Source organism: Rhinolophus sinicus, linkage group LG04, assembly GCF_036562045.2.
Source record: "Rhinolophus sinicus isolate RSC01 linkage group LG04, ASM3656204v1, whole genome shotgun sequence".
NCBI lineage: Eukaryota > Metazoa > Chordata > Mammalia > Chiroptera > Rhinolophidae > Rhinolophus > Rhinolophus sinicus.
Genome location: NC_133754.1, coordinates 100,693,668 through 100,715,469, shown reverse-complemented (window position 1 = coordinate 100,715,469; position 21,802 = coordinate 100,693,668). Strand labels below are relative to the sequence as shown.

The 21,802-nt window shown below is 40.8% G+C and overlaps 1 protein-coding gene and 1 long non-coding RNA gene across 4 annotated transcripts in view; one reads left to right on the top strand and one right to left on the bottom strand.

The window, feature by feature from the left end:
* The window catches only part of UBL3 (ubiquitin like 3), a 73,508-nt gene that overhangs the window by 41,197 nt on the left and 10,509 nt on the right, over positions 1–21,802 (top strand). The gene's annotated exons all lie outside the window — the stretch shown is intronic.
* LOC109449873 (uncharacterized) lies at positions 15,983–18,762 on the bottom strand. 2 transcript variants are annotated; one of them, XR_012495599.1, is made up of 3 exons: positions 18,661–18,762; positions 17,724–18,066; positions 15,983–16,135 (listed from the first exon to the last, which is right to left on the bottom strand). It is a non-coding gene; the product is annotated as an uncharacterized LOC109449873 (long non-coding RNA). The 2 variants fall into 2 exon arrangements; XR_002137767.2 differs by lacking the exon at positions 18,661–18,762 and having other exon boundaries at positions 17,724–18,153.

Here is a 21,802-nt window from a genome sequence, read left to right as displayed (position 1 = left end):
AAGGCAGTGAGAAGTGAAGTGTGGGGCGCAGGCACCCCAGCGCTGGGAGCAGCACAGGAGCAAGGCCAGCAAGCCGGGTCCTGGGCCCGCCTCCGTTTTCTTCTGGGCTGGGAACCAGGCCCGCAGCAGTGATGTGATTCGTCCAGGATGACAGAGCAAGTTAGTGTGAAGGCGGGGGTAGGCAAATCCAGGCTCCTGACTTCCAGGTGGTTCTTCCTTCTCCTGTACACAAAGCAGCAAAAGGAGCCCTGATGATAGAAAGTGAATTCTACAAATGTTAACATTCGTTGTATGAAGCTTGTGGTACCTCTGTTCTCTTTAACGGTACTTGGGTCTCTGGGGAAAAGGAATGAGAACAGCGTGAACTTTCAGAGTCAAACCTAAATTCCAATTCTGACCAGTTAATTCCTTTTTGATAGCACTGGTCTTTCTTTGTGATTTCATCATTTTAAAGTACACGTCATATTAGAATCATTGATCATTGTAACTGAGGTGATGTAATATGGTATATATTAAATGTTAGTTGGGAAATACAGCCCCACAGTGGGACAATAAAAGAGGTCATTATTGTAAGGCCTAAAGCCTGCCCCACTGAAGCACAGCTACTGAATAAAGCGTTACCCATCACAAACAAAAGATGGAATTCTGCGCATGCGGACATGTCACTGGGATAAGGGAGGTGACAAAGCCAAGGCCACTGTATCTTTTCAGGCACTGGCCATGTGATGCACGGAGGCAACTTTTGGAATAAAGAAAATGTTTTTAATGCGTCTGTATTTACGCTAAGAGCTCCTCACTTGGTGTTCACCATGCAGCGAGGCTCCTGGTACAATTTTAAAAGGCGTTAAACGGGGGTCAGTAAATACTCGGCACCCTTGTACCTTGGCTCTCCCCACCCCCTCGGTCCCCCGCCCCACCCTTGGCCCATGACAGACGCGGATAATTAATCACAACTAGAGTCCTCCAAGAACATGGTCTCGGTGTTTCAAGTTAAAGCGCTCAGCCCCGTGATTCTCAACCAAGGTGATTTCGCCCCTAGGAGACATGTGGCATCGTCTGGGGATATTTTCTTATTGCCATGACTTGTCAGAGGGCAGGGTGCCACTGGCATCTATGGGGAGATGGGGAGAGACTAGGGGTGATACCACACATCTGCCACCACACAAAACAGCCCCCACCACAAAGAATTGTCGCATCTAAGGTGTCAGTCATGTGAGTTGAGAGACCCCGTCTTAGCCTAAGGTCTTGGGCTCAGTGATACGCAGAGCTGTGTTCTGCCTTCCAGTTCACTTGGGGGAGATGTTTAACCTCACTTAGCCTCAGTTTCCGCATCTGGAGAGTGAAGACAGTGATATCTGCTTTATATACATGTGGTGAACAGTGTCGGATACATGGTCAGCTGTCAACTCTTATTATCACCACCAGTAACATCAAGCATGTCACAAATATTAGAATGTAAAGTTTGATGAGTACTATTTAAGTGGCCTGCATTTTTTGGCTTCTTTGCTAAATTCCCTCATTCAAGAAGTATTCATGTATCCTTGAGTAGTCCTGCCACAGCCCAGTGAGACCACTTAGAAGCTGTTGTTTCCCACTATTTTCTAATTATGCATGCTTCTGGCTACCTTATTCAGATATACATGAGCAAAATAACAGTGGTTTCAAGACTGAACACTTTGTAGCAAGATTGCAGACCTTCAGAGGCCCTTGCCTTTGGAGTTAGGATTGTTTGTAGGCGCACAGGCTGGAGCTGCTCCTCCCAGGGTCAGCTCTTCAGTACTTGCTGTGGTTTGGTGGAGACAGCCTCCTAGATTCTGGTAACCATGGGAGTTTTCTCTTCCTCGCTAATGGCCCCCTGATGATTTTATTGACGCACATTAGGGAGGGTGATGAGCTGCTTCTGAACCTGTGCAGGGCCTTCATTAAGGACGTGTGATAATGGGACCACAGATACCCACTGTGACAGCAGGTAATGGTGACAGGAAGTAGAGGGGAGAAAGACAGAGGCGCAGAAAGCCTTGTGACTCCTGCCCTTGAAGAGTTTACAGTCTAACCCAGGAGAGATAACTTACATGTTTAATTAGTACTCACTGGATTTATAGGCTGAAATGTATGGCCGACGGCATATGTATAAGGTTGGAGATAATTGAGCAAGCTTAGGAAAAGGACATATCAAGGGCAGCCGTTTCATTTAATTGGAGGTAATTACCACTTATATGAGTATGAGACTAACAGCACTTTCAGGTCTTAGGATTTACGTGAATGTCCGTACTTATTTTATTTGACCTTTGCAGTAGCCAAAACAAAGTAACAGTGACTGAAGTGCCTCCCGAGTGGATGTAGGCGGTGCTATGTGATGTAAACTAAATTACAGGCTTTAAACTGGATTGGGGAATGTCATGTGGAATTACAGGAGTGACAGTCTGTCTCTAGCACTGCCCTGGCCCACGGACGGAGGTAAATGTGTTAGGGGACCTTGAAGAAGATGAGGGGTGTTGGTGGACACATCCTAGAGAGACATCACGCTGCTTTAGTTCTAAGGATCTGCCTCTACGCCTCAAAATCAAACATACTTCACTCATCAACCAAGCCTGTTGTCTTTGCTGTCAGCGTATGCTTCTTTCACAAGTTAGCAAAATGCCTAGCACTTTTATATTTTTAGCTCTCCTTTCCTTTTCCTGACCTGAAGAACTGTGGTTTTGATGGGGACACAAAAACAAACCAACAGAACACAGGCGCTAAAATAACGGACAATATGAAAAATGTGTTAAGAAATTTTTTTCTTTAGAGCCTGTTAGATGGGGTGTTTTCATAAGGTATTTCTACTAATTAATGTATTAATTTGTAAATAATTAATTTACAAATACATGAACTGTTTATTCCATGGCACTATAATTGAAATGTCAGTGGTGAAAGAAAAGAGACTCTTAACAAACCATGTTCCCTTACATGACAGGCAGTTCCTGCCCTCAAGTTTTTTCCTAAAATCTTCCTGTAATTTCCCAAAATCTAGACTGTGAAAACCCTTGGGTAGTAGAAGCTGAATTTAGAACAGTACCTCATGAAAAAGCGAAAGAATCTGTAAATAATACCTTTCAGTAGAATGGCCTTACCAGTTGTGATCAGAATTCGGACCAAGTCATGAGAAGAACCCAAGATTAAATCACTTACTGTTTTATCACCTTAAAGAATTGTGGCCCAAAAAGATAGGAACTATATGAAAAGCTGCATATTCTGCCAAGTTTAAAGTTCTTATATAGTTGTATGGAAGACATTTATATTACACATTTGAGATTCAAATAAATGCCATTGTTGTAACCACCTGAGCAAGGGTTATAGACTTCTTTGCATAGGCAAAAAAATTAGGTAACATACCCATTAATAATAAACTTGAATCTAAGGGCCAGAGCTCTACATATGGTCGTTCACGTTGTCCCACCCACGGTGAAGGCACCATTCCTACCAAATGGATCTTTCGTTATTTTGAAAGCTTTTTCCTGTTTTTATTGTAATCGTTGATTGCAAACATGGGTGATTTGTATATATTTTTTGACAACTTTCTGGCTGGTGACTGTCAAGTGTCTTGTTCGGAGGCCACTGAGACGTTGTGTAGGCCTGAGGCAGACTCCTGGGGGAATCTCCTCCTGTACGTTACGGGGTCACTGATGTAAGGCTAGAAAAGACAGATCCAGCCTGGCGGCTGCAGTTTCAGGCAAGAATTCATCCTTCTCCCACGAAGGACTCTGATACTGAAGGCTTAGCAGCTGAGAAGTGACCTGAACAATGTCACGGGCAAGATTTTCCAAAATTGTTCGTGATGATATCGTTGTTTTATTAGACAACTATCTTTTACATCCTGGAAGATTCAGAATTCAGTTTAAAAAGAATGCACAAGTAAGCAATCTCTCCATGTTTGGCAGTATATGTAGTTTTCATAGTTAAGAGAATTTGACTTCTTAGAGTAGTAAGACTGCCTTATAATTATAATTTTTAAAACACATTTCATTATAGAAAGTTTCAAACATTCATAAAAAGTAGAATGGTCTAAAGTACCCCTATGTACCTGCCTCACCAAACTTCAACAATTAACCACATATACCGCTCTTGTTCACCTATTTATCACCATCCTCCCCACCTATTGTTATTTTTTTTTTTTTAAGATTTATTGGGGAATATTGGGGGACAGTGTGTTTTTCCAGAGCCCATCAGCCCCAAGTCTTTGTCCTTCAATCTAGTTGTGGAGGGCGCAGCTTAGCTCCAAGTCCAGTCGCTGTTTTCAATCTTTAGTTGCAGGGGGCACAGCCCACCATCCCATATGGGAATTGAACTGGCAACCTTGTTGTTGAGAGCTCATGCTCTAACCAACTGAGCCATCTGGTGGCCCCTCCAGAAGCTCAGTCGCAGCTCGTTGTCTTCAGTCTAGTTGTGGAGGGCGCAGCTTAGCTCCAAGTCCAGTCGCTGTTTTCAATCTTTAGTTGCAGGGGGCACAGCCCACCATCCCATATGGGAATTGAACTGGCAACCTTGTTGTTGAGAGCTCATGCTCTAACCAACTGAGCCATCTGGTGGCCCCTCCAGAAGCTCAGTCGCAGCTCGTTGTCTTCAGTCTAGTTGTGGAGGGCGCAGCTCACTGGCCCATGTGGGAATCGAACCGGCAACCCTGTTGTCCAGAGCTCGCGCTCCAACTGAGCCATCCAGCCGCCCCCCAACCCCCACCTATTGTTTTTAATGGAGTACTTTAAAACACATCCCAGATACTTGTCATTTCCCCTTTAAGTCCTTAGGTGTGACTCTCTGACAGATAAGAATATATATATAATCATGAGTTCATTAAACAGTAACTCCTTAGTAACGTTTAATCCCCAGTCCATATTCAGATTTCCTTGATTTTATTTAATAGTTGGTTTGTTCACATTGAGATCTAAAAAGGGTTTGCACATTGCATCTGATTAGTCACTTAAATGTCTTTTATTCTCATAGTTCCCACTTTATCCCCCTTCTCTCTTCCTGTGCCATTGATTTGTTGGAAGAACTGGACACATGTCCTGTAGGATGTACTACATGTTGGATTTGGCTAAGTTTTGCTTTTTCATAGTGTCATTTTATTTCTTCCCCTATTCCTTGGTTTTCCTATAAAGTAGAGATTCAATTACATTCAGGCTCAATGGAATTCCAATTCTTGAAAATTGAGATGCAATTCACATACTATAAAATTTAAACTTTTAAAGTGTACAGTGTAGAGAATTTTTTTGGAATATTCATGGAGTTGTACAAATGTCTGTTTAAGGTTATGTATTGATTGGTTGATGAAAATGTGCGACCACAGGCTCACAACCTAACCCTCTATTTCCCCTAGAAAAGGTAGTGTGGTTCAGTATTCTCTTCTTCAGTCTTCACACGACTCTGTAGAACGCAACTGCTGTGAGTACGGAGCATCAGCCACCCCTAGACCGGAGTCGCGGGATCACGGGGTGAATCTGGGTTTGGCATCGTGAAGCCCCACTGCACTGTTTCCGGGGCAGCTGCACCCTTTCGTTCCCACCAGCAGCGTCTGAGGACGCCAGCCCCCCACACCTGGTGTCTCCTGGTACAGCAATCCTAGTGGGTTTGAAAGGCTGTCTCACTGTGGTTTTTATCTTTTATTTCTCTGATGACTGACTAAAGGGTGCTGAGATTTTTTTGTGTACTTATTGGTCAGTGTACTTCCGATTTAAAATAAGTAATTGAAATAATGTTGCTTGCAGTTTTTAGGTTAAACACAAATTTATTTACTTTCTGTAATATTTACGAGAATTTGAGGTTCACCATTTTTTAAAGTTTAGTTTATTAGTTTTATAAACATGAAGTGATTGGAAAGATTTTCCATCAGGTAGTTGAAATATCTGAAAAGGAAAGAAATCTATTCAATGTGTAATTGAAGTTTAAAAATATAAGGAATTAATCAAAAGCTATTGATAAGTGATACATTTTTGACAGATTTGTAAATTGAATAAAAATTAAAAGCTAGGACTACTTTTTGAATTTGTAACTTTCATAAATCAAATGTTAATTTAGTAAGCCAAAACTGAAGTAAACTTCTAAATAGTATTCTCTGTGCACAAAACTGCCTCTGATGCAAACGCTACTTCCGAAGGCTCCAAAGCAACTCACATCTTTAACTTTTGACACGTGGCTGAATTTGTACCATCCAATTGTTTCTGTTAGGCCAGCTCTAGCATGCCTCTTCTTTTGCAGTGGATCTTTATCTTCTGTTCTATTTGCTGCCTTTTGTCTTTATTATGAGTTGAACAGAAGAACTAAATTATTTTTGATGCCACTGAAAATAAAAACTTTAAAATTATTTCTTTTAGAAAACAAAACACCAACCGCCATTACTACCACTCACACACTTTTAAAAAATAATCCTCAGGATTGATTTTACGTCTCCTTGGAAGCTTTGAGTTGGGGTTTCAGTTTAACTTGGGTTTGGACCAGTAGTTGGCTTGGAGCAATACTGGGCAAGTTGTTTACTTGTAAGAAGTGCAGTTTCAAGAACACCAGAAGAAATTACAGATCATTTGTAGACAGAGCTGATTACTCTCAAGTCAAGTTGCAAGTCAAAGGAGAAGGAGGTATTGTCTCCAATTGGAGGGTTCAAATAGTGTGATCACAGCTGTGTGTCCACTGCTGTCTGCCTGAAGGGGAGTTGCCTGGCGTCTGTTCTCTTACCCTTGGCCAAGGGCAAGGTTTTATTTCCCACTCTTCCCACACACAGTGACCGAAAGATCCAGGATCCTGGCCCTCAGTTGTCTGCAAGTTATGGGGTCAACAAATAGTTCCCATTTCACACCTGGTCTTTTGAGAGATTTGTCTTCTTTTCCCTCTATTTCTTTCCCTCAGTTTAATCATCACTAACTTTCTCTTCAGCCTCCAACCCCTCACTCCTGCTCTAGTCTTCTAGTCTTCACAGAAAAACTAGTCCAAAACTAGTCGCATACACACACCGATGAATCTTTCTGGTTTGAACCTATGTTAGTAGTTTCTTTGACTCTTTGTTTCTTGGGCTGAGGAGATGGTGCTATCAAGATTTATTGCCAAGAGTAGTGGTGGAGAGAAGTTTACAGAAAATGAACAGATGAAAATACTAAGTTATAACCCTGCACCCAGTAAGTATAGCATATAAGACAACACCAAAAACTGGAATCAAAAGTTAATTCAATATATTTCTGGAATGATTAGTAGAAGTTATGGCAATATTTGCCCTTACAGTTCACTTCTTATCCAAGAGATTTGTGTTTTCTGTTTTTGTTTGTTTGTTTGTTTTTAAAGCCAGAACAACTCAGATTTATTTAATATAGGAAGCATATATTCTGGAGGCAAATGGGGCAGTCCAAATGCTTCGGCTTACCCAAGGACTGTGACCGGAAAGACTGATTCTGAAGTAAACTATATATACACGTGTGAGCAATTCATTAAATAACAACAATTTGGTGATGCGTCATTTGAAGTAAAGCCATGATGTCCTTAATAAAAATTTGGATGCTCTGCAGGCTGAATTAACTAACACTTTTAATGGTTACAGCCCATTGGATATAGTGGCTAAAAAGCACAGCCCTGGAGCCAGGGTTGGATGGAAGCCTGGCTTGGGTTCTTCTGAGCTGTGGGACCCAGCCTGGGCCTGTTATTCAGTCTCTGCTGTAGCGTCCTCCTCTGGGAATATGGCCTTAATGATAGTAACTTCCCCTCGCGTTTCTGGGATGATTATACGAGACTGTGAATGCAGAATACCTAAAGGAATCTAGCACATAGTCGGAGCTCTGTGTGCTCGTGATTATTAGTCATTGCTGCTTTGCACTGCGTGTTCGCTGTACTTCAGTCGTATTATTAGATTAAATAGATTTAGGGATTCCCTGGGAAGCTAACTGCCATATATAGCCTTTTTTCTATAGAAATGTAATCCAGGTTACAATGGATTTACAAATGAAGCGTTGGGACATAAAAACTTATACATTAGAATTGGTTAGAGTCCAAATTATTCAGTACGTGCTAAATTAAAGCCATTAATAACAGAATTGTTCCCGGAAGGGAGTAGGTCCTGTGCACATAAACGCTTATGTGTGTGATCAAAGTCACTGACTCCATTTGTGAGTGAATAGTCTGAATACTTGAATGTGAAACAAATGTTTGCAGTTTTATCATTTAGGAAAGACTGTTTGGGCTCCAGTAGGTAATAATCACAACAGTAACTTTGCGTAGAATTCTGCCCTTTTTTTAATAGTCCGGATGCAATTATTTCTATCCCACAACTGCTGCAAGAAAATATAATCAGCCAATCAGATGCATAGCCGATTTCATGACCTCAGAAGCACATGTAGAAGTTTACCTGCTGATTTCTGTTGCTTTTGTAGGTCTTGACTATTTAAGCAGTCACACAGTGGGCCCATGATAAGTGCACAGCGAATGCCTGTAGCCTGGATGAATCAGAGTACACAGGATTAATCAGAGCCAGGCGCCTGGGAGAAGAGCTTACAGAATGCCCAGGAAGACCTAGGAGTAGATTACTTAACTAGCGGTAGGGGTCTAAACTAGGGTGTTGACAGATGGATGGGGGAGGGGGATAGATGCAGCAAACACTGCAGAAGGAAAAAATTAATAAAACCTGGTCACCCAGCAGCTATGGAGAAATAGTTGTGATAAAAATACCATTTAAAGTCATGCGCACTAGCAGCCTCTCTTGTTGCAGAACCCATGTTCTTCATATCTTCTTCTGACTTCTAGAATCATTATTGTAGTCCCTAAAATTAACGTTTACCTGGGTACTTAGTTTTCACCTGACAAACAACTAAACGAGGCCAGACAAGGTCAACGTGGGCATGGATACTTGCGTGTAGGTGTGTGTGCAGTGTCATTACAGATTTACTCAGCATCTTGAATTGCTTTTGAAAAAAACGGGGGAAAATAATTTTATTATATTCCTTAAGAAAGTGTTTATGCCATAGTCATACTTTCTAAAACTTTGAAGATAGAGTAAGGACAGTACCTTAGGGATTGGTAATTGTTCAAACATTAATGTTCAAACATAATAGTCTGAAAATAAAAGAAAACCTAATAATAAATTATAAATGAAAGTGATGGAAACATTGTCATTAGTTCTTATAATGAGAGGTCCAGAAACTCATTAAATATCTTTACCAGACTTTTATATCTGTTTTATGGTATTAGTTTTTCAGAGTTATCGTTGATACAAGTTAGCAATTTCTGAAATTCCTCAGCTGTTCCTGCAGTTGTGTTTAATAGACACGAGCAGAGGCTGTTCACTGAGTAAATCACAGAACACCGCTCCCGTGTAGTCCAAGCCAGAGAGTCGTTAGGCTGAACCTGCCTGCGCCAGTTTATTTGGATTTGTAACTATCTTCTGGTTTCTTTACAACTTGAGATGATTTTTCTTTAACTCAAAACCTAAGCTGAAATTTACAAAAAGGACAATGTGCTATTGTTTTAATTTGGTGCCAGGGTCCTTTAGTTCTTGAATTGTTTCTCTGGCAATGTATTCTGGCCTTTTCACGTCCATGTCTTTAGATAATTGTCTGATCTGCTCATAATAGTGTTTCCTGTTTATAAATATTCCTTCTTTTGCTGTTTTTCGTTTTCTTTTCCCCCAGGAGTTCATCTGTTTTTCTCCTTTTGTACAATTTTTCCTTTTAATTTCAATTTGTACTTGACTGTGTTTCTCTATTTGCCGTCTTTGAAGCCGTCTGCTGCCTTTTGTTGTGCTTTCTGTATTGTACTAAATGTCTTCATGCTGCTGGACTTATATCCTGTAACAACTTTTTATGAACATTCAGGGTTTTTTAATGAATAGTGTGATGCAGTCACCTCCAGTCACTAGGACTCGGTGGTGATGCTAATTAGCGCTCTTAGCTTAGGTGGCGTGTCCTGTGTGGATGCAGAATTTTACACTGCGTTTTACTGGTAATTGTGTTTCATATTGTGTACGGACGTTGATGCATTTATCACATTTGCCTGTCTTCCCTGCGTGTGCAGAGCTCTGCTGCTGAGTAAGCTGTCGTGCTATCCTAAGCAAGCTAATAAATTATTTATTAGGGTTTTAAAATTGAATAAACAATAATTAATAAAACAATTGGATTCAAGTAAGAGTTCATGATGTTCCAGAGACATTGATTTCTGAGTGAGAACCTGCACATGAAGAGCGCGTGAGGTCACGCTATCCGGGACACCCCTCAGGGACAGGATCACCCCTCAGGGACAGGATCACCCCTCAGGGACAGGATCACCCCTCAGGGACAGGATCACCAGGCACAGGTTGATGCGCGTGGGCTGTGCCCGCGGAATGGGGCTCAGACACAGGCGCTCAGACGGCCGCCTTCTTTGGAGCCAGACAGTGTCTTCTTCTTACACAGGACAGCTGGCTCTCACTTGCAGTCATGAGCTGACTGACAAACATATTGTAAAGATGAGGATAATTTTTTTAATGGCTTTTTCTTCTTTCCCTCTTCAGGGCACCTTTTTCATTATCACTGTGGTCTGTTTCAGGGCTTGTATCCCATGATAGTTGTGTGTGGAAAATAGTGTCTGTCATCACCCAGCTGTGTATACCAGTAAAAACTGTTACAGGACATTGTTTTCTTGGTAATTGTTGGTAGATTCGCTTCTTGGTTGTACTTAAAGCATCCTGGTATGTGTACACTATTGTAATATTTTAGGAATGTTGGCTGTAGTCTGGAAAATTCTGGTACATTATTTATTCATCTTCCATATAGTAAATACCTACTATTTTTTCAGGCACAGTTAACTATATGAGGTTAACTACATGAATTAATTTAAAATGCATTTTTTCCTCTTTTAATCTAAAAGCAGGATTTAATTGGGAAACAGAAACACAGCCAAAGGCACCTTATCTCCAAAATTGTTCTGTAACCACACATGTAAGAGATTGTTTATTGATATAAGCAACTTCAGAAAGAAAAAAACTATTAAGGAGTTTTAAGATTGCTTTTCTACCATCAAGAGTTAAGACATAAACTATCTCTTGCTTCAGTAAATGATATGATATATATACATATATACATATATATATATCTAGGATGGCTTTATAATTTATTGTCTGAGATGCTTCTGAGAGGAAAAGGGAGGCAACAAATGTGAATCAGAATTGCCCCAGACAAATAAATGTGGACGCGCCGGGCGCCCACACAGGCCCCCGTTGGATGGAGAGTGAGGGGGAGTGAGCTTTGTGGGCCGGAGTGGCCTGTAGGCTTCGAAGGAGGCCTGAGCACCTCAGTGAGAGGAACGAGGAAGTGGTTCGTGTGACTCTGGGGTAGGATTTACAATGAGTACATCCTGGGGCGGAGCAGAGATTTGGGGAGGGTGGTGCTCGTGGTGGGAGTGGACTGAGAAGTCGGTGTGAACTGCCTGTCTTCAGAGGTTCTTACCTCGGTGCCCCAGTGGGCCGTCATCAGCAGGGAGCTGGCAGGGCCTGTCTTGGCCTCTGGGACCCGAGAAAGACTGTTAGCTCTCTGTACATAGCACAGTGACAGTTCCGGACGTGGGGGTGTCTGGCGGTGCGCAGGATGGACTGGGGGTGAGAGACAGTCTGAAGGAGTTCAGTAACTGAGGAAGGGGAGACGAGGAAAAGCGCAGAGTAAATGATGACTCTGAGCTTTCCGGCCGCAGTGAATGGAAACCAGGAGAACTGAGCAGAAACAGTAAGTCAGGAGGGTTACCTGTTATTTAGGGAGAAATCAGTGCAAATGTAAACATGCCGGCGTGAGGCGCGAGCCGGCTGTCCAGTTAGAAGTGGTCAGCTGGCAGCCGGAGAAATGACAGAGCTGCTCCACGGAGGACGAGGTGGGGACTGTCCCACTAGGTGGAGCTGGAGCCCGGGGCGTGGATAGGGCCTCCCAAGGATAGAGCACTGGGGAAAGAAAGGACTGATGAGCAAACCTTTGAAAGCCCGCATTTGGAGTATGGGGAAAAAACAACCAAAAGAGAGGATCAAAGAAGCAGGAATAGATTCCCCAGATCTTTTACCAAACACTAGACCTGTGGTGCGGCAACAGGGAATATGGCAAAGAAATTGGTTCTGTGGTTAAATGCTGCAGCCAAGTAAAATTAAATGAGCTTGTTCACTGCAAGAATTCTCTGGGTTTTTAATATGTTAACATACATGGCAAGTCTCCAAGAGTGGAATATATGAAGTAATGTTTTGCAGACTTATCTGATCGCTGAACCCTCGTCTCCCCCAGAATGCTTCATGGAGGCCAGTCAGTGTTCCAGAAAACACGTTGGGGAATTACAGAAACCTAACAAGGAAAGATTTTCAAGAAGGAAAGAATTAAACTGTGTCAGATGTTGCAGGGAGACTAAGGAAGATGAGAAATGAGAAGAAGCTGATTTTTTTATTTTAAGTGGTCGTAAGTGCCCTTTAGGAGCACAGTGCAGTAGTGTGGCTTCAAAAGGCACCGGCGTGGGGGGCACTGAAGGCGCTGCATAGCGATGAGGAGATGAAGCAGCTGGGTTACGTCTTCCCACCTCTGTTATTCAATATGAAGTGTGATTAATAGGGACAGATTGGTCATTACTCAGTGTTTATGTATCTACGTGTGTTTTTATTATACACAGTAAAATCATTATATTTCTAAATCACATGCCCTTTTTGCTGAATGCTGACCATGTGATATTGGAGCTGGAGGGACTTTAACAGTCCGCCAGGACCGCCCCGCAGAGAACCACGGGACTCCTTCGCAGAGGGCAATGCACACGTTAATATTACTTTCTAGCCATAGCATCAAGTCTCAACCATTTTCGCATGTTTTTAAAAAAGTATATGGGAAAGATAAGTCTTATCAGTTGTGTATTTTGAAGGTGTCCATCTTGTATGAATGTTAGTCTAATATTAAAGACCATCTGGGGGTATAGCCCGTCCTTTCATACCGACAGTAACACAGATGTTTAATTCACAGTTATGCTGTAAAGAGGAGAGTCACTTTGACATCCTCCAGCAATAGGTGTAACTAGATTATTTTAATTACAGCTGTTTCAACAATTTTTATGATAAAATATTGTGCCATAGGACTGGTGGCTGATTTTCCATTATTTGCCTATTAAGGCACTATGCCCAGCAAATTTGAAAATCAGTAAACAAATGCGAATTTCAGTGACCTGCCTGGGTTAGCCCCACTGCCTCCTGAGGACCCAGTGCTTTAGAGCAAACCCAGAGTGCTGCAGAGTTAGTGACTGTTTTGTTCATCTTTGTATCGTCTAAGCATCTGGCCCAGCACCTTGTTTAGCAAACATTTGTGTGTTCAATCTTTGGAAGTATCAGCTGAAAGTGGACCAATCCTGAACACTCTGGTACAGGCCCTGGTCCCTTTGGAGACTCACAAATTGTTTTTGGAATATAGAAGATTCTGAGAACTTTTGCAGTAAAGAAACTTTGAAATTTTTTTGTAAAAATTGTTTTGGTTTTTAGATTGTAGTAAAATACACATAATTTACCATCTTAACTATGGTTAAGTGTACAGTTCAGTGGCAGTAATGACATTCCTAATGTCTCACCGCCGTCACCACCATCCTCGTCCGGGACTCTATCTGGCAGCCGGAAACTGCTCCTTCAACAGTGACCCCCCCCCACTGTCCCGCCCCTGGCTCTTGGCAGGAGTCTCCTCTGAATTTTTTAACCTGGCATTTTCAAGCTTATTTCACAGTAAAGAACTATTTTTCTCTTAACATTTACTTATATTCCCTATAAGTTCCATCACTCAAAGAAAGGCAGGATTACTTTTTAGTTAGTATATAGCAGATGAAGGAGTGTTTTTCTCAAAAGTTGCATGAATCCTAAGAGAAAAGCAAGCCCTTCTGAAGTGGCTATTTGAATAAGACATGAACTCAATATTTAGAAAGATCTAGGGAGAGCTTGAGAGAGTGTTTTGGGGAGACACTGAGGTGTGCTGACGGAGGAGAGAGCAAGCCTGGGTTCCTGTCTGCTTTGCCGCTAACTAGCTATCCCCTCAGGGCCTTTTCTCTGTTGCCTGACTGCACATGAACTGGATGAATTCGGAGACTACTTCCAATCTTAAAGTTGAGTGACTGAGGACCATTGTAAAGACATGAAATTTAAAGTAGTACTCAGAATTTGATAATAGCATAAAAGCAGGAAGGAGAGAATCTGAGAATTGACACCCACAGCAAAAGGGCAAACACCGAGCTCAAAGGGAATGGGGCAGAGCCTCAAATAACGGCAAAGCTAAGACAACTACAAGTATAGACATCTAAAAGATTTACCCTGTGTCCTACCTGGGTAGGACTTATTGGAGTGGTTAGGTGATTAGAGAGAAGAGCAAGTACTCTAAGGTAGGTGCCAAAATAATGATATGTGCTAGAACTACTCAAACGAGATGATATGTGTAAGGGAAACTTCTGGTACATGGTTGATATGCAATAAATATTAGTTTCCTTCCACAAAGTTTCAGGCTCTTAGCCAAAAGCTCACATTATCATATTTCCACTAATGGGAGAGAGAAGTGTCATCATCTTAAAATACATGAAAATGTATTATGCATATAGAAAAGGCTGCTCTCTCTCTTCCCCAGTGTCGTCCTGTCTTTTGCTTTCCCCTTGCCAGTTAGTTCCCTTTCTCCTATCTATAATTTAATGTCGTCATGCTTGGTTGGCAGAAGCAATTGTACTGAACTGTTGTTCTTAATTAAGTGAGTCATAAGACCTAAAAATGCTCCTCACAACAAAGGTTTCCCTAGATACAAGTCACAGTCCCCTGGAGAGCGCTTTGGTTTCATTCAAATTTGCTATTTCGTTACTAGCATGTATAGGAAATTAGACTGCTACTATACTGTTGCATATTGAATCTGGTTAAAGCTAGTTTGTATCCTATGTGCAAATTTTAAAGGGATATCCTATAGTCAGGTTTCAGTGTGATACAGTGTAATTCAGTGTTTTTAAGTTTACAGGATTTGGAACTTGAAAATATATATATATATAATTTTAAAAATAATTTGCAAGTATTTTCAAGAAAGTAATGTTCAGTCTTCTCATGGAATTTTAATTGTATCAAAGTTTTCCAAACCTATTTTAAAGTCAATATACATTATAAGGTATTTAAAGAAAGAGCATTACATAATTAGTATTATGTGATTTACTAAACTGATGATGGTTATGATAATGATGATAGATAATTTGTAATAATAACTAATTAGGTACTTACTATGTGCCAGGCACTAAATGCTGTTGTATAAGTTTAGAGCTACATTACTTCATTCCGAATTGTACTTGGAAAACCCCAGTATTTTCTTTCTTTATTGATGAGAAAGATAAATCAATCTATATAGAAAGCAAGCAGGCTAATTGACTATTACTGTTCATTCATTTTTATAGACCAGCAGCTTCATGTTCAGTGCTCAAAAAATAATATAATGAATAAATTAGTTGACAGTTCATATAACTTAAAAAGCATTAAATGTTGTTTTAGAATATAGTTCTTCACCTATATTTTAAAATGAGTTAAATGTTCTGGAAATTCACATTTCAAGTAAAATAAGATGTTGTAAAAGTTTTACTTGGGAACTTAAGCCAGAGACTTCTCTGACCTCCTGTTTACCTATCTTTCACGTATTTCTACAATTAAAAATAAGGAATCACACTGAGTGTTTACCTACAAAGATTTAATGTTTCACACACTGGGGGTGCCAAAAAAATGTACACAAGTGGACACTTTGGTCAACGTTGCTCAAGCAGTAGGTCGCCGTAATCAGAAATGTCTGGACGCTGCTGGTAACCACTTTGAGCGCCTCTTGTAACTGCAGACGTCAAACCTGACTTGTAATCATCTTTCGTTTTTGGCACCCTCTGTGTATTAGAATCAACGTCATATGAAGTGCTAAAAAGAATGTAGAAAAAGAGTCTATAGTTTTTATCCATTTAGCAAATCTCAACGTACCCTAGTTTACGACGCCATACCACAAGTAAATTCATAGACAAGAATTCAGGTGTATTTTCTTAGAGGTTAAAACATGTTTTCATGGCCGCCTTATATAACACTTCACAGATAAGACTGCTCCTCTTGCAGTGGGGAATAGGAATGCTTTCTTGGCTTCTCGAACTCTATTTTGAAATTCTTTTCCTACGATTAAAAAAAAATTAGTTTTGTTATTTTATCCAGGATGATTAGGCTCGGGAAGGTTTATTTCTGCCGTCCCTCTCAAGCATATTATAAGCTAGACAGTGTGTGCATTGGGGTGGGGAGGGTGGGGGAGCAAGTGTGCTGCAGGAGGAAGGCCTGTGCGAAAGCCGTGCAGAACCGAAAGCGGGTCCCTGGGCGGGGAGCGCAGTGAGGCCGAGCGCGGTCACGGCGCTGGTGGACAGTGATGGTGAGACCAAGGGAAGGAGTTTTCTGGAGCCCCCGGTTCCCGCTAGCAGAGTGCTGACGCCAGGTGTTGTGTGATTAGCATAGCTGGGTTCCAGTCTCAGCTTAGCCACTTGCTAGTCTCTAAACTCATTCCCACAGCTCTAACATGGGCAGGAATACCACCTGAAGGAGGGTAAGCCGCCCACAGGGGGCTGCTGGCTTCACTGCCACGCAGACTGCCTGGATCTCAGACCCACAGGCTCCCCCCCTTTCTGTTATTTTTAAGATTCATTCAGCAAATGTTTATTGAGCACTTAAACATTTTATATCCTAGCTACCCCTCTGCACCGTAATTATGACCATGTGTCTCTCATAGCTTCAAGGTTATGAAATCCTCAAGGGATTTCTTATTAAATCTTCTGTAATCCAGACACTGAGCACAGTGTCTGCTTTGGACAATGTCTGAATAAATGAACGACTAAAAGAAAGTTTACGAAACATGATCACCATACTTGAGCACTGCAGTTGTTTGAATGATTTGTTTTAAATAAGTCTTATGTGGGAAAAAGAACACATACTCCAGCTCCCTCATTCCATTTTTCTTTAACATTTAACAAAAATTCAAAGTATCCCAGTTATAAATCCATAACTCTAGAAAAGAAGAAAATAGGCTTATCTATTTTCAAATTCACACATTGTCTCAAAGTAAGTCACTGATAGGTTATATCTTTTTTTCTAGATTAAGTAGCTATTTTAATACAATATTATTTTTAAAAAGCACTATTCATCTTCAAATGCAAATAAGGCAACTAAGTAAAGACAGACATACAATGCCATGACATTTTTAGTAGGTTGAGTGTTGCTCCTTTTTAAAAAAAATCTGTTTATTTTGAGATAATTATAGCTTCACATGGTATTATAAGAAATAGTACAGAGAAATCCCATATACCGTTCACCTAGTTTTCCCTAATGGTGACATCTTACATGACTGCAGGACAATAACACAACAGGAAATTGACGCTGAGGAAACCCACAGACTTTATTCGGGTCCCTCTAGTTTATATGCACTTGCCTGTGTTTGTGTGTATTCTGTTCTCTGCAGTTTTATCATGTGTGCAGATTCAGGGGACCACTTACCAGGGTAAGATACACAACCAACACTTCCAGCACAAGGGTCCCCTGGATCCCCTCTTGTACACATCACCCACCCTCCTCTAAAACCTGGCCCTCCACTAATCTGTTCTCCATCTCATAATTTTGTCATTTTAAGAATATGATATAAGTGGAATCATACGGCATGTAGTATAACCCCCTTGAGATAAATTAAGAGCTTTTGAAAAGTGATTAGTGAAGAAAATCTCACCTCTTTCCCACTGGCCACTTGGCCTGCCCTTTAACAAAAAGGGCAGGAATGCTGAGCACCACTGAAGCAAACATGCTCCTCTGGAAGGTGAAGTCGAGACCCCAGTACTCATTTTCTTCTTCAGAGACTCAGAGCAGAAGTTGAGGTCTCCTCTTGTGAGCGACATGTTGTCCCCTTGGTAGAAAACAGCCATATTTCTGTGTCTGTTCTATGGCCAAAGACCACACCAGTGAATTCCATCTTTCTTTCTCCCTCTTGCCTTCTAATTTTTTCTATTCTGACCCAAGTGAAGACAAACTGTTGTTGAATGAAGGTCTGGATGAGGTCTCCAAATTGATGTAATCTGACAAATAGAAATGACTGTTTGAGGACTGTTTTTAAAGTTGAAATAACATGCGTGGAAGAGTTCCTGTTTTCCTGCAGGAAACAATCATGGTAGTTCTCCCTCAGGAATGGTTTTGTTTTGATTTGCTTTGCCTCAAAAGTAAGTATAAAATACGTGATTCATTTGGGTGATCTAAATTCCATCCCTTGGGAATTTTATTGTGCAATAGGCACTCCATCTCAGATCAAGTCATCCAGAGTCCCGATTAATAGTTTTATTTTTAGCCAAGTATGTACATGTAGTGTATCATATTTTAAGCTGTTAATAGGAGTCTTGTTTTTAACTCATTGTTGATGTATCAAGAATCCCACTACACAAGCAGAGGTTCTTTTAAGGTATTTTATGACTTAGCTTGGCTTCAGATAAGTTAGAAGGTCTTTCATTAATAAATACCTAAATAATTGGTACATCATCTTTTAAAGGAAACTAGCTCACATTTGTAGGAATGGCCATACATTTACTGAGAAGAGCTGAAATTGACATTATTTATCAGAATAAACCTGAGAAGATTTTTACTATAACATGGGATCAATTAATTAACTACTGACCAACCTGTGCATCCAGATGTTTATCTGGGTGATTGCTTTCAAGATTTCTTCTGAAGGAAATTAGGTGAATCCAGTGTTTTCCTCCATTTGGTATTATAGTCCTAAAATACAAGAAAGAAATTCTGAGATATTCTAAATTACACCAGGCTGGAGGGTGGAAGGAAGAGGCAAGAGAGTTTAGTGAATTAGCAACTGCCTGCGGAAACCAACAAAGTCAGTTTACATTCCTGGATGGATGTTGGAACTTTGAATTAACCTCCACGGGCCGTTTACAGTTATCTAGAGAGAATAGCCAACCACCAAGGTTGCTTACTCATCAACCTTCCTGACTGCTGCCCACAGCCAATCCAAAGGAGCAAACCCTTTTCCCTTAAGGACTCTGCACCTATCCCAGAACTGGCCCTGCCTCACCTCCCACCCACTTCATCCATAGCCAGTGTCAATCCCAGAACTAGCCCCGCCTCACCTTCTCCCATTCCCTTTATCCATAGCCAGTGTCAGTTCTTTCAGAACAACTACATCTTTCTTCCCCACACTGTTGGCATAAAAGAGCCCCATCCATCCCAGGTACATGTTTGTCTGTCCATCCAGCCCTGCGGCTGCTGGCTTAGACTGCACACCCCAGGACCGGGCCTTTCTGGCTAGCATGTGGCTCAATAAGCCCTTTCTTTGAGAAAAGTTTTCAGCATGAAAGTTTTTTGTTTTAGAGCACACTTAACTGCTTACTGAGGCAGATTCATCCTTCTAGTCTAGGAGCGAGGTGGTCACATAGGTGTAAGTGCAGCAACAAGTCCAGACTCACTGCTAGCCCTCCATGTTAATAACCCATCTGACCTTCATTTAAAAACCAGGCACAGTAGACATGTTAATATGGTAGCTCACTTCATTTTACTTTTCCAAGTGCCCTACTCAGTGGCACGTTGCGGAGAGGAAGACGCAGAGCCTGAGCAACCACACGTCGAGGTGTTTGCACGTTAGAACTGTCCTCATCCCCTCATCACTACCCCACATTTGCTGTTATCCAGCCCTGTTCTATGTGATGCTGGCCACTTGAGAAAATGCCAAGAATGCTGAAGCCCAGGCTTGAATCTCAGTGCTGACCTTTCCGCTTGCATCTTTAACTAAAGAAGCTGAAATGTTAGTCAGCAAATACTGGTTGAACACCTATGAGCCAGGCACTGAAAGTGTTTCCCACAATATGTTACTTTAATTTTGTGGGTTTATTACTGTTATTTTAAATTTGGGACATAAGCTTCCTGAAAAATCTTTATTATTATCAGTTTGGGGTAGTGTTAACTATAAGATTTGATAAATTCTTAGATTTATGTTATTTGTCATATTTCCCCCCTTCTCCACCCAGAGGGGTGGTTAGATTTTAAAATCTTACCCTGCTTTCTGCTCTCATTTTGTAGCCCAAAGCCACTTTCAAACTCTGCCATGAGTTACAAACTCAGATGTTTTCTGGGGCCAGGAAGGTATATAAGTGTACCAAGCAAGCCACTGTGAGTAAATAGGGATTGATTGGGAGGGTCTGTGTCAAACTGAAAAGGTCAGCCCACCTGTAAACATTTTTTTAAAATATTTTTTAACCTGTGTCAAACATATCCAGAGCCCCCAAATGTCCAACATTCTGAGCATCTAGAGGACCATAAATTGGTTAGACCATTTATTTTGAAATACAAAAGTGAAATATCAGTTTATTGGTGGTAGTGATATGTTACCAGTTTTAAAATAGGAAATACTGAGAACTTTACAGAGTGAACCCAGTTAGTGTTACGTATTTATGGGGTGGAATGCATATGTTGTTTTGCTTAATATATTGTGGACACCATGCCAAATCATGTAGATCTGTATGTCATGTCATTTAACGGCTGTGCCTGTTTCCATTGTAAATACATATGATCATTTATTGTTTTCATTTCCATGTTGATGAATGTTAGGGAAAATCTAAAATATGCTTTGATGTCACCATTACAGTTTCTAAGGATTAGAGTGTCTTTTTTTTGTTATTTTTAAATATTGTAATTTGAATAAAATCCTAATAGAAAGTTATTTTAAACTTAAAAAGACAATTCCAAGAAATAGTAGGTTCGTATTATTTACATAACTCTTAAAAAGGTTGAATCAAGTTACATTTGTTTCTCGTTAAACAAACATATATGGCCGAACCATTACGAGGGTCATGCTTTCTTGGGCATTAATGACTAAGGGGCCCTTATACAGTAACTTGAAGCCATTAGAAGATTCCATGTAAGTTTAGAGCATAATATATGTGTATCAATATTCACAGGTAATGGGACAGCCATGAATGGTGATGTGTCTGTGAGAACGAAGCTTCGCATGTAAAGATTCTGGGTTCCTTACTTTAAGAATCGTTCATTACTTGTTTGTTATACGGAATAAATAAGGTGGTGTTTTCTTACTGTTTAGTCATTCTGACAAACCACTCCTTGAATTTGGTTCAAATAGAACTTACAGGGTTTCTGGATCGTATCACTTCTTTACAGCAGTGTGATTTCATCATTTCACTTCCTGTATTAAGCTCTGGTCTGATTTTATTCTAGTTAGGAAAGCAACAAGGCATTCTTATTGGACATATTGAAACAGCTTTTCATCTGGAATATGGATTTCTATTTTTTAACTTTTGAAAAACTTTTTCTTAAGATAGAATGTACAGATTCTAATATGAAATCCATTTCTACTCCATCTAATGTGGAATCCCGTCACATCCCATTGAATGCAGAATTGCTTGTGTGTAGCGTTTTTCTAAAAGAGATATTTTATAACTTTCAGCACATTTTCAAAGTGGTGAGGTACTGGGAGTGGCTTTGGCCATGATGGTGGTCAGTCCGTGACCTGGTGTGTTGGTATGTTGATGGTGCTGCAGCTGGCACCAGTTTATTGGTTGTAGATTTTGCTGTCTTAAAAGATTTTCTGGTTTGTTTTTTTTAAGTGTGTTTTTCCAGGACCCCTCAGCTCTAAGTCAAGTAGTTGTTTCAATGTAGTTGTGGAGGGCGCAGCTCACAGTGGCCCATGTGGGGATCCAACCGGCAACCTTGTTGTTAAGAACACCGCGCTCTGACCAACTGAGCTAACCGGTCGCCCTGGTATTTTTTTTTTTTTTTTTAATGAGGAAAAAAAAATAT